The sequence below is a fragment of the Lissotriton vulgaris genome, unplaced genomic scaffold (genome assembly GCF_964263255.1).
Source record: "Lissotriton vulgaris unplaced genomic scaffold, aLisVul1.2 SCAFFOLD_1633, whole genome shotgun sequence".
NCBI classification, from domain to species: Eukaryota; Metazoa; Chordata; class Amphibia; order Caudata; family Salamandridae; genus Lissotriton; species Lissotriton vulgaris.
The window spans coordinates 370612-383808 of record NW_028246327.1 but is presented as its reverse complement, the minus strand read 5'-3'; positions in this window follow the sequence as shown (position 1 = coordinate 383808).

Genomic DNA, 13197 nt, shown 5'->3' with positions numbered 1-13197 from the left:
ATGAAATACAGTTCTAATTTGTGTTTTAAGAATAATGCATACAATATCAACAATATTTAAGATATTAAATAGTTTATGAAAATACATCACTCATTTTTGTGTTCAATACTGCCAGATTCACAGCCTGGAAACTGTATATAATGTGATCCCTACACAATGAAGACGTAGTGCCCTTCTTTAAAATTTAAATAGGCTCTTGCGAATATGTTAAATGTTTTCTACCAAGTTTTATCTGTGTTTATTCAAACCAATAAACAAGCTGCAAAGAGTCCTGATTTTTTTCACAACATTACTTGCAAAGTAGGTCTCGTAAGCCAATAGTACTAAAAGAATAAGTGAAACTACACTTCCCAGAATGCATAGAGTTATTTCCTAAAGCATTTTTCCCAAGAGGTTACACATAAATGTCAGTATTTGAGATCAATGGAGGGAAAAGCAAAAACATGCATGCACCTAAGGCAAGTGAGGGAGATAAGTGATGTCTAGAAGGGGAGGATGTCTATGAGAGGGTGCGCATACTAAATACTGAAGTCAGAATAGCGATGGTAATAAATACTGAGGACAAAATATCGAGAAAAAAAGTAAGTCTAGATATTCTATACTTAACTCCCCATATATGTACCTCAGAGGTACATATATCTTCAAGGTGGGTTTTTGTGGAGTTAGGAAAAGTGCATCTATATTTCTCTGTATGCACTTACCTTTCAACATTTTTGCGCTCGATATTCTGTTCCTGACGTCCATAATATTCTTGTATGTCGCTATTCTTCATGTCGATAATCAGAAGTACAATCCTATAGAACCAGGTCTATCGATGTCAGCATGCCAGTTAATAATTGTGAGACAACCCAATGTTCAGCAGTATCCCTAACCCAGGCACAACTATAGGGGCCTATTCACGAAGGTACATTTACACATGAATAAATCTTTACCTGGAAATGTACTCTTACACTTTGTAGTAAATATACTACTTTTGGCTAGTCACCATTTCCGAGAGTAAATTTACTACAGAGCGTAGACCATAATAAGAACTCTATAGTAATATTTACATGCTAAAAAATCTTACACCTTGGAAATAAGCAATTCCTATTTAACCTGAAAATAATTCAGATAAATAAACTCTCTGCGACTGTCAAACACCATCAGTGCAGCAAGACAACAAGAATTCAGTAAAGCTTGCTGACAACCTCTTTCTTGCGCATGCGCATGTGTCATGGGCCTGGTGCTTGACTAATGGACCCATCTGCAGTTTCCTCTGCTCAGCCTAGGAGTGGGACAGTGCAGGAAGTGGCAAAGAATTTTGTTCCCCAAGAAATAGGTACCAGTGATGCTCACCAACAACCACTGGCACACATTAACCATTGAATTAGATTTCCATTGCCTCTAGGCACTCTCAATATGATAAGTGAACTGAGGTATAAGGAGGAAAAGTGATCAGCTCATGTTCACACTGTTTGTTCAAGTTTGGAAGCACGGGTAGGGGCACAGGCTTGAGTTCTGTAACTTAGCTATAAGATCACATCTCTGCTTGTTCCCGTGTCCTTGCATTCCTGTACCGAACTCAAGTGGTTGGCTGTGTTTAGCCTCCGAACTTCTCAAGGGGAACCTCTTCCAACGTCACTTGAGGAGTCGTTCTGGCAAGTGGACAGTGGCACTGAGTGGGATTCCTCAGGCATTACTTAGGAGTTAAGCAGGGCACAAGAAGTGGGATGGCTAACCTGGTTAGGCAGTATGCAAGTGAAATCGTGACACGTGACATCACAGCGCGTGATGTCAGGATGTGTGACATTGCAGGTGACATAACAGGAAGTGATCTCACTGGATGTGACTACAATAAGGGACAACAGACATTAAGACCTCATACATGTTTATCAGGTATATAATGAGTACATTTCAGAACATTATGAGATTTAAAAAATGTGATTTATCATCCGGGTTGTGCCCAAAAAGTGGCACAACCTCAACGCAAAATCTGGCCCTCAACTAATATATTTATTTTTTAAAACCCTATCACAAAGAAATTGGCAGCAAAGAGAAGCATGGCAGTAGATCTGTTCTGCTCAATTGGTTGCAAAGTCTGCATTTTAAAATATTTTATGGGTTAAGGCATCTGCTGTAAAGGAATAGTAATAATGGTGAGATAGCTCTGGTGGTGAACATTTTTGTTGAAGAGATCTGTGTTTTGTAAAGTCCCAGATTTGAATCAAGGTAGTATAGCGGGTAATGTGTCTCCTGCAAAGCACATCAAATAACATGCAGATGACAATTTCTTTTTTATGTAGGTAGTAAAGTGGGTTACTGCTTTTAACACAGAGATCCTTTTGTTACCTGCAGCTCATAAATTGTTACACCTACACCTCGTAACCCTGTCTTATTTAACTTATCTTGTACTTGGATTTACACATGTACATGATTTAGTGTCATTGTATAATGTGTATGTTACGTACAGAGCTCTGACACCCTGCATTGGGTTGCATAGGGCTATCAAAGCGTGCTATTGAAATTGTTATTTGTGTAAATACTGGGACAGACCAACACACCTTACATTCTTACAGTGCATGCATTTCCTATATACAAGGACTGAACAAAGGCAAAAGTGTGCCTCTTTTAAGTACCTGGGAAGAAATAACAAGCTGTGTGACTATGTTTCCCCTCCGTTGCATTTGCAATTAAATGTGAGGTTCCAGGCTGCCTCCAGTCAAGATATTCTAACAAAAGGAGGTCTGATGGCCCCTTAACTTCGGCCCAGCTGAAGGTGGAAAAAAAAAACTCCCTCACTGCCTGCACGTTGCTGCTGGGATGAAAGTTAGACAATGTACAGGGCTGCAGAACGCGTCCCGGTGTCTGAACAATACACTGGGACAAGTTCAACATATTTCTGCGGGGCCCAAGTTCTTGGCGGGGGTGGGGTGGACGGCGTCCACCCATTGAAGATGGCAGGTGGATGCCATGTACCTGCATGTACCTCAACTTGTACCCTGGTGTTAAGTGAAATGAGGAGACATAGAGGTGATGGCGGGGCCGTGATTGCAATGGCAGATATCTGTCACTATAGTATTGCCAGGCGTGCAGCGCCCATTGGGCTGAAAGGGCTTTAGCCCCCCCCTCCTAACCCCACCACCTCCATCAGGGTCCGTGCATTGTGCTAGCTGGGCTAGAGCTGGGGGCCTCTTGGCCTTACACCCCTAGAACGATTGCTCTCATCCTCGTAAGGGCATTTACAAACTTTAGAAACCTCCTTTTTTGTATTTCTAGGACGAGCAGTGTTTAAACTGAGAGGGGGACAGGAGTGAAATCACAGCAGGGACGAATCTGCTGTTATCACACACTTCATTTACAATTCCATGAAAAGAAAGACTCAAATGGCAATTAAAACAAAGGGAGGAGAATATGACAGAAGGAAATATAGACAAATATACAAAGCCAGTGGGGCCCCAAGTGGAGGGCTTAGACGACCCCCATGGAATGCCTGACAATGTGGCACTTCTGCCAGCAATAAAGACGTCTAGAGAGGCCCTAGAACAGGGGTCTTCAAACTTTTTGATGCTGAGACCCCCTTGTAAAACCTTTTTAGGCGTAAGGACCCCCTTCCAACAAAAGTTTCTAGAAACTGGTACTCCTCATCATCAACAACTATTGACAACCATAAATGCGCCTGTTAGACCTCATGACATCCATCCATCCATCATTCATCCACCCACACTTTCACACATCCATCCATCCATCCACCCTTTCATCCTTCCATCCATACATCCATCCTTCATCCATCCACACTATCATCCTTCCATCCATACATCCATCCTTTACCCATCCACACTTCCATCCATCCATCCACCCACCTTTTCACACATCCATCATTCATCCATGCAACCTTTTATCCATCCATACACCCATCCTTCATCCACCCTTTCATCCTTCCATCCATACATCCATCCTTCATCCATCCACCCTTTCATCCATACATCCATCCTTTATCCACCCACCCTTTCATCCATACATCTATCCATCCATCTATCCATCCACCAATCATTCATCCACCCACCTTTTCACACATCCATCCATCCATCATGATCAATGCAACCTTTTATTCATCCATCCATCCTTCATCCATCTACTCTTTCATCCTACCATCCAAACATACATCCTTCATCTATCCACCCTTTCATCCATCCATTCACCCATCATTCATCTACCCACCTTTTCACACATCCATCCATCCATCATTCATCAATGCAACCTTTTATCCATCCATACATCCATCCTTCATCCATCTACCCTGCATCCTTCCATCCATACATACATCCTTCATCCACCCTTTCATCCATCCATCCATCCTTTATCCATCCACCCTGTCATCCATCCACCCACTCATCATTCATCCACCCACCTTTTCACACAGCCATCCATCCTTCATCCATCCACCCTTTTATCCTTACATCCATCCATCCTTCATCCGTCCACCCTTTCATCCTTCCATCCATACATCCATCCACCCTTGCATCCATTCTTCATCCGTCCACCCTTCCATCCTTCCATCCATCCTGCCACGCTTTCATCCTTCCATCCATACATTCATCCTTCATCCATCCACCCTTTCATCCATCCATCCACCCACCTTTTCTGTGCCTCTCTCTTGGGGTGGGGGTAAGGGGGATCAGTATCTCTCTGCGTCTTCTTCCTTCTTCTCTCATGGGAGAGCACCTCTGTGCCTCCCTGCTGGGGGCGGGGGGTGGGGGGCAGACAGGCTGTAACAACATCTCACCATGAAGAACAGACTCTGGCACATTTCTCCAGTTCATGCACCAGGTATGAGGGCTCGTGGGACTTGAACCGTTGATTTATGGGACGTGTCGAAGAGGGGGGGGGGAGGAGAGGACCTTTCATGTGCTTTACTGGCGGGACCCACAGCTCCAGGCACTCAATGTCCATTGAACTCAAAGGGCTACAGCCTACTCCCCCAGACACCACCACCCCTTGTGTATGTGATCCCGGCTGAAACAGCTTCAGGGCAGGGCCGGCTCTAGGCATGTGCAAGCTGTGCACCTGCACAGGGCCACCAAACCCTAGGGGCCACCACGCCAATATATATCCTTAATATATTAATCCTCTGAGGATGGATACATATTTGCGTGGTGGCCCCTGGCAGGGATTTGGCGGCCTCTGGCTCTGTTCCACTTCTAAACTCCCTGACCCCCTCCCCTCTTTACTGGCCTGCGCGCTCCGCCCCGCCCGGACCCCCTCATCCGGGCCCCCTACCTACGCTCCCTACCCATGGCCACCATGAGCCTAGAGCCGGCCCTGTTCAGGGACACACAAAGCCACACCCGAGTACTTCACAGGTCTTTAAAAGACCTTTTACTTGTTAATGAGGCTTTGATGTTCCCCCCCCCCCTCTGTGTGATTTAGGCCTCCGCTGTGAGCACCCTCAATCAGCCCAACGCCACTAAGGCAAACCACACAGGAACTGCATGCTCTGACAGAATCTGCGACCTCCTTCCCAGGACTCCACGACCCCCCTGGGGGTCGCGACCCACAGATTGAAGACCTTTGCCCTAGAAGTACAAATTGGGGAAATGCACTCTGAGGTGGCTCTCATCCAAGAAGATCTGCAAAATGTGGCGGAAAGGGCGACCACTGCAGAGGGCAAGATCTCGAACCTGGAATTGACATTCCAAATGCTCTCACAAAAGGTCACAACAGTCACAGTGTTCACAAAGGATCGTGGCCGTTCAAAGCCCCCTTCTTACATTTTCAAAATGGGGACATGATCCTGAGGGAGGCCAGACAGAAAGGGGTTATTAAGTATAATACCTCCATGAACATGATTTTCCCTGTCTACTCCAGAGAGGTGCAGAAGCAAAGGTGAACCTAGGATGCGATCAAAGCCAAATTCCGGACCATACAGCTGCAATACAGGCTATTATTCCCTGTCAAGCCTAAAGTATTTTTTAATCCCTGGAGGAGGTCTGGTAGTGGCTAGAGGAAAGACCTCAATTGAAACCAATGAGGGAGCAGCCTGGCCTAGTTGACCGGTAGGAGGGACAAGAGGCTCGCTTCAAGAACTGGCACACAGTTAAACGAAAGAATTCACAAAATAGACTGACTAGCATGGAAACAGTACCGCTGCTGGGCTGACCGTGCGGGCGGGGGAGGGACAACAGATTTAGAGGGGCCCACCCCCGCGGGTGTGACACATGCACTTGGAGTAGTGCAAAGTGGCTGAGGCCCTCTGCAATGTAGATAATGGAGATGACCAACATTTGGATGCTGCTCCCTTGATCCTGGAAGCAGAAGATGGAACGTTCAAGTTCAAGTTCGGTAATTTGTATAGCGCACTACTCACCCAGAGGGTCTCAAGGCGCTTGGGGAGGGGGTTCGTTATTTGTCGAATAGCCAGGTTTTAAGTTCTTTTCTGAAGGAGATGTGGTTCTGAGTAAGGCGAAGGTGAGTAGGGAGTGAGTTCCAGGTCTTGGCAGCAAGGAAGGAGAAGGATCTGCCACCCATGGTGGATTTTCGGATGCGCGGGACTGCGGCGAGGGCAAGATTGGACGATCTTAGTTGGCGGGTGGGTTTGTAGAAGGACAGTCGAGTGTTGAGGCATTCAGGTCCAAGGTTGTAGAGGGCCTTGTGTGCGTGGGTGAGAAGGCGGAAAGTAATTCTTTTGTTGACGGGAAGCCAGCGGAGGTCTTTTAGGTGACCGGTGATGTGATCTTGGCGAGGGATGTCTAATATAAGTCTTGCTGATGCGTTTTGGATGCGTTGGAGTTTTTTCTGTAATTTTGCTGTGATTCCGGCGTATAGTGTGTTACCATAATCCAGTCGACTCGTCACCAGTGCGTGGGTGACAGTCTTTCTTGTCTCGAGGGGGATCCAGCGGAAGATCTTTTTGAGAATGCGAAGTACGTTGAAGCAGGAGGATGAGACTGCGTTGACTTGTCTGGACATCGAGAGAGAGGAGTCTAGGATGAAGCCAAGGTTGCGCGCATGGTCTGTGGCTGTGGGTGCTGTGCCCAGAGCGGATGGCCACCAAGAGTCGTCCCAGGCAGAGGGGGAAGATCCTAGGATGAGCACCTCCGTTTTATCTGAGTTGAGTTTGAGGCGGCTATGTTTCATTCATTCGGCTACTTCTTTCATGCCTTCGTGGAGATTGGTTTTGGCGGTGTTGGGGTCTTTGGTGAGGGAGAGGATTAGTTGGGTGTCGGCGTAAGAGATGATGTTGAGGTTGTGTTGACGAGCGATTGAAGCGAGTGGACTCATGTAAACGTTGAAGAGGGTGGGACTGAGTGAAGATCCTTGAGGTACACCACAGATGACTTCAGTGGCCTCTGAGTTGAATGGGGGAAGTCGGACTCTTTGAGTTCTCCCGGCAAGGAATGAGATGATCCAGTCCAAGGCTTTTCCTTGTGTGCCGATGTTGCTAAGGCGTTGTATAAGGGTGCTGTGGCAGACTGTGTCGAAAGCGGCGGATAGGTCGAGTAGAATGAGGGCCACTGTTTCTCTGTTGTCCAGAAGTGTCCGGATGTCGTCGGTCGCTGCAATGAGGGCGGTTTCGGTGCTGTGTTTGGCTCGAAACCCGGATTGAGATGGATCGAGGGAGTTGTTGCATTTAAGGAAGGCGGCGAGCTGGCTGTTGACGGCTTTCTCAATGACTTTGGCCGGGAATGGGAGGAGGGATATGGGTCGGTAGTTTTTAAGTTTGGAGGGGTCTGTTGTGGGTTTCTTCAGAAGGGCGCTGAGTTCGGCGTGTTTCCAGCTTTCTGGTGGCAGAGTTGAACGAGCAGTTGATGACGTCACGGAGATGGGGTGCGATGATGGAGTCAGCTTTGTTGAGGATGTGGTGGGGGCAGGGGTCGGTTGGCGAGCCAGAGTGGATTGAGTTCATTAGGCGGATGGTGTCTTCAGTGGTGATTGGGTTCCAGGCGCTAAGGTTGTTAGTTGGCGGAGTGGGATCTGAGGGGGGTGGGGAGGGTTGATCGCTGGGAGTAGTCTCGAAGCTGTTGTGAATGTCGGCAATTTTGTTGTAGAAGAAGGAGGATAGCACATCGCAGAGGTCTTGGGAGGGAGTGATGTCGTTAGATGCTGCGGCGGGGTTGGTGAATTCTTTGACGATGTTGAAAAGTTCCTTGCTGTTGTGAGTGTTGTTGTCAAGACGATCCTTGAGAGCTGATTTCTTGGCGGATCGAATCAGTTGGTGGTGTTTGGACCAGCAGGTTGATCTCCAGCGGACAAATGGTGCTGGATGGGTACTTGGTGGCAGACTTGAATGTTAGTCTGGGGGTTCCAAGATGGGGCTTGTAGCCCCCCCCCACCCCCACTCGTGGTGACACTTGAAGAGCTCTTGGCACATGCTGGTAACATCTGGTGGGCAAGCCTTTGCAGCAGTGCCTGAGGGCTCTTGGCTGCATCTGTGGTAGTTGCTGTTTTTGTGGGTGGGTTGGATGGGTAACAGACCTCTCAAGCTCGTCTCTAGGGGAGTTGTTTGTGGAATGGGGTTGTATGCTCCAGGAGGGGTGGTGGAGGGTGGTGTGGGATAACGGGGAAGGTTCTGTTTAATGATGAGTGTGGTGCTACATTATCCAGGAAAGGCAGTCAATAACAGGCACATCACCACTGAATTCACCATAGGCATATATATGAAAACTGTCATACATCTTACCAATGGTACATATTAGGCCCTTAGCCGAATCACAATATGCTCTTTTAATGTGGGATGTTAACCCCTTCACTGCTGGCCCGTTTCCGCCCCTGTGCGGTAAACAAATGAACAGGGGCGGGCCATGACGAACCCCAGCCGTTATCAGCACACGAGCACCGTAGTGCATGACGGCTGGGGTTCGTCATCAGCATGCAAGGGGTTAATAGGCTGGTGAGCGAGATCAAACGTGGGCTGGTGACATAATATTTCTGCCCGCACTGGCTGGACATTTTACTCCTTCAGATAATGCACCTCCTGGGGTCGCAGTATTGATTCCTGAGTAGGGGTGCATACACTGCCCTGGCGTATGCAGGGTTAACTTCTGGTTCCAGGGGCGTAGCCATAATAATAAAAAAGACTCCACCAATTCATGTGCTGTGTATATGGATCAACCCTCAGGGAAGATATGCAGGGGTTCAGGGCCTCTGGGGGAGAACGAATATTACTCTGCTCAGTGTTTATGAACCCCATTCAGCTGAAGGTGCCCACACTAGAGAAAGTAGCATCTATATTACTGGAGACTAGTTCTTCTTTACAAATTACTAGCAGCCCGCCCCAGCGTTGCCTGGGGCAGAAGAGGGCTGGGGGCAGCATTTCAGGCTTGCGTGCACTCCCGCCCCGGCCCCCCGCCCACCACGACATTGTCCGTGTCCCAGAGCCTGAGCCTTACCTCAGCCACCGTTGTTCAGGGCCAACCTCCTGCCCCCTCCCCCTCCCGCCCGGCCCCCTCCCGCCCGTGTCCCGGAGAGCCTGAGCCCTACCTCAGCCACCGGTCCTGCTCCAGGCACTTTTCCTCCTGTAATTCACAGTTTGCTACCTCCCGCTCCCCACGCATAAAGCAGCGCCAGTCACTCCCGTCCGTGCTCTAAGGGATTGTCCGGTCCCGCTCCAGGCGCCCCGCCCGCACAGCCGCCACTTCGCCCAGCAGCAAGCAGGGCCACGGCAGTCCTCCCAGCAGGTTGCGATCTTCCGTCAATGGGCACGTTCCACAGAGATGCTTAGCCTCGGACACCCCGGGCAGCACGATTCGCCGCCATTTCAGGAAGTGTTGCCAGGGAGCGCAAATGATGTCATCACGCAGACGTCACGGCCGGCGCCACTTGCAAGGGACTACTTTATTTTTATTTCAAAATTTTTTCAACAACGTATATTTTTTATTTTTAATAGCCTATATCCTTCTGCTTGCCCTGAGGTTTTCAAAGATGTCTTGGGTGTTTGGATTGGTGGTGTACTTTTCGAGTTTACCAGGCTCAAATGACACAGTTCTCTCTTTATAATAGTAGTATAGATAGGCGGGGACTTCAATGATGTTATGACGCCCAACCTAAATCGCTCTCGGACCTCCACGGCACCCAATAGGACTAATCCATTTACTAGATTTGTGGCTATGCTGGGGCTGTTGGACATGTGGTGACTACCCCACCCTGCAGAGAGAGGCTATTCATACTTCTTGGACTCCCATGGCGTCTTCTTCGGGCTGGACTATATAATATTTATAGGGTGGAATATCTGATGATGGGTGGTCTGTCAGGTCACTTTCCCCTGTGGCTCTCAATGGGCAGACGGCAGATACAATCCGGCGGTAGCTGGAGACTTAGCCCATGAGAGCTGAGATGCAGTGGTGGCATTGAGGCTTCGGCAGGACACAGAATTGTATTTTAAAGAGAACAAGGGTTCAGAGGGCTCCATTATAGTCCTTTGGGAAGGGTACAAAATGGTCCTATGGGATCAGGCCCATAATGTTATAGTTCAAAAGAAGAGTAACAAGTTTGCAGAGATAGAAGTGATAGAGCACCAACTCCTACAATTGGTGGGGTCCCTGGAGCACTGATTGCACCACTTGTTCTTTGGCGGACTGAACTGCTACGTACTGAATACCATACCCTTCTGGTCTGAGTCCTGCTCTCTCCCCAGCAGCTCCACCGTGCGTACCTTGCAGCTAATCCCCTTCGCCCCCACCTGGTAGGTTTTCGAGGCCACTGTTGTCCTCTGCGGTGCTGTGCCCATTCCAGCCTGGTCAGTGCCCCTGCCATGCCTTGTGATCCAATTGTTGCCTAGTCTTCCCTTTGTTTTCTCTGTTTAATCATTGTTTAGCTTGCCCTTCGTATCACTGTATTAACTGTTGCTGTTTCATTGTATATATTCCCTGTTAGTTGGCCCCTCGTTTCCATTGAAATTCATTGTATTTATATCTGCTGTATAGACTGCACCTCGTCTTCTTTTTACCTAATGTGCTGCCTGTTGCCTTGTTTTTGCCCTGTACTTAATTGTATTTTGCCCTGCACTGCTGCCACTGTGGCCCCTCCCCCCGCTGATTCCCGTTCCCGCCTCCCAGCTGCACATCCCTCCCACTCCCTTACTTAATGGCGGCCACTGTGCACACCAAAGGCAAGCCCGTCTGCACCCATCCGGGACCCGACCGTGGCCAGCACCAGGGACCCTGGATCTCTGACTTTCCACCTCTATGACTCAGCTGCCCTCCTCACACTCAACCCCAGAAGGAACAGCAACTGCCAGCTGTCCATGCCTAACACCATCCACGTTCTCCTAACGCCACTGCTGTCAGACCTTCACCACTGCACCAGCCGCCAACACTGCCGACGCCCTGAGGTGCATCCTCCTCAACGTACGATCCATTCACTGACGCGCAGCAGAGATCTGGAACCTCCTGGATACCCTCTCACCAGACGTCGCTTTCTCTACAGAAACTTGGACCAACACCGCCTTCGGCCCCGACATCACCATTGCCATCCCTGATGGATACAAGATCCGGAGGAAGGACCACCCCAACCACTCAGTAGGAGAGGAGGACTCACCATCGCACACAAGAACTCCATTCGCCTCTCTACCTTGAGTGACGCCTTCCCTGCCGCCGAACCCCATCACTTGCAGGTCCAGACCAGCCCAAGAACAACACTCCACAGCACCCTTGCCTACAGGCCCCCGCGCCCCATTCGCCACCACTATCACCAACCTCATCGCACAACACGCCATCGCCTCCATGGACTATGCATTTATCGGAGACCTGAACTTCCACCTCAACAACCCCAGCGGCCCCCAACTCCACCAGCCTCCTGGACAGCCTCGCCAATGTTGGACTGTAACAACTCGTCACCACGCTTACCCACAAGGCAGGACACACCCTCTACCCCATCTTCGCAGGAGGAGACACCACCCGCTTCAGCGACACCACGTATCCTCCATGGAGGGACCACCACTGCTTACACTTCCTCGTCAACAAACCCATACCATTGGGACCTGCCCCACGCCTTCCGCGAAGAAACTGGAGCAAAGTCACAGAGGATCAGCTCCACTCCAACCTCAATCGCAACACCCCCACCAACACTACAGATGTCAACCTTTGCAGTCAAAGAACTGCACAAGTGGAACTCGAACTGCGCATATAAGTTTGCACCCCTATGCAACCCCGACAGACAGTGCCCCGGAAAGGCTACCTGGTTCAACACCGAACTCCAAGAAGCCTGACGCACCTACAGACATCTCGAAAAGAACTGGCGAAACAGCAAAACATCTGTGAACGCCATGACGGAATACCACCAACACATCAGAACCACCAAAACGACCTTCATCCACAACAAAATCCTCGCCAAATCCAGCAACTCCAAGGAACTCTTCAGCATCACCCAGGAATTCACCAAGCCCACCAGCGAAACCACGGACATCACCCCTTCCAAGTACCTCTGCGACAAGCTCGGATTGTACCTTCACCTGAAAATCAAGAACCTCTATGACAACTTCCATGACCAGACACCGGACTCCACTACCACTCCCGCCGTGGACAACGACAGCCAGCACACCATCTCTTCCTGTACTCTGGTCACAACCGAAGAAACCCCCTCGACCATGAATAGCGTCCACCCGGGGGCTCCCACAGAACCCTGCCCACCGCACATCTACCACAGAGCCCCCATCGCACCAGAACTACGTCGCACCATCAACACCACCTTCAAGACTGGCACTTTCCCTGACGACTGGAAACACGCAGAAGTGAGTCCCCTGCTCAAGGAGCCCTCAGCAGACCCCAGGGACCTCAAAAACTACCATCTCTCCTCTTCACAGCAAAAGTCACAGAAAAGATCGTCAAAGCACAACTAACAAGGTTCACCGAAGACAACACAGTCTTCTACCCCTCCCAATCCAGATTCCGCAGCAAACACAGCAGGCAGTGTTGCCCCCTGTTCCCTCTCTTGTTTGCTCTCACCACTGAACCATTGGGCTGTTTATTATGTGTCCAACCTGAGGTAAGGGGCTTTAAGATAATGGTATCTGAGCATAGGAGGAAGAAATCTTGTTCTATGCTGATAATATCCTGCTTTACATCACAGCCCGACATTAGCGATTCAGATTATTTTAACAATATGTTAGCTACTCTGGCTACAAAATAAACTGTGGAAAGTAAGTACTCTACCAGTCAAGTGCAGTGATGGACCAGACGGTCCTCCCGCAAAGACTGACGGTGGGGACAGAGACTTTAAATACCT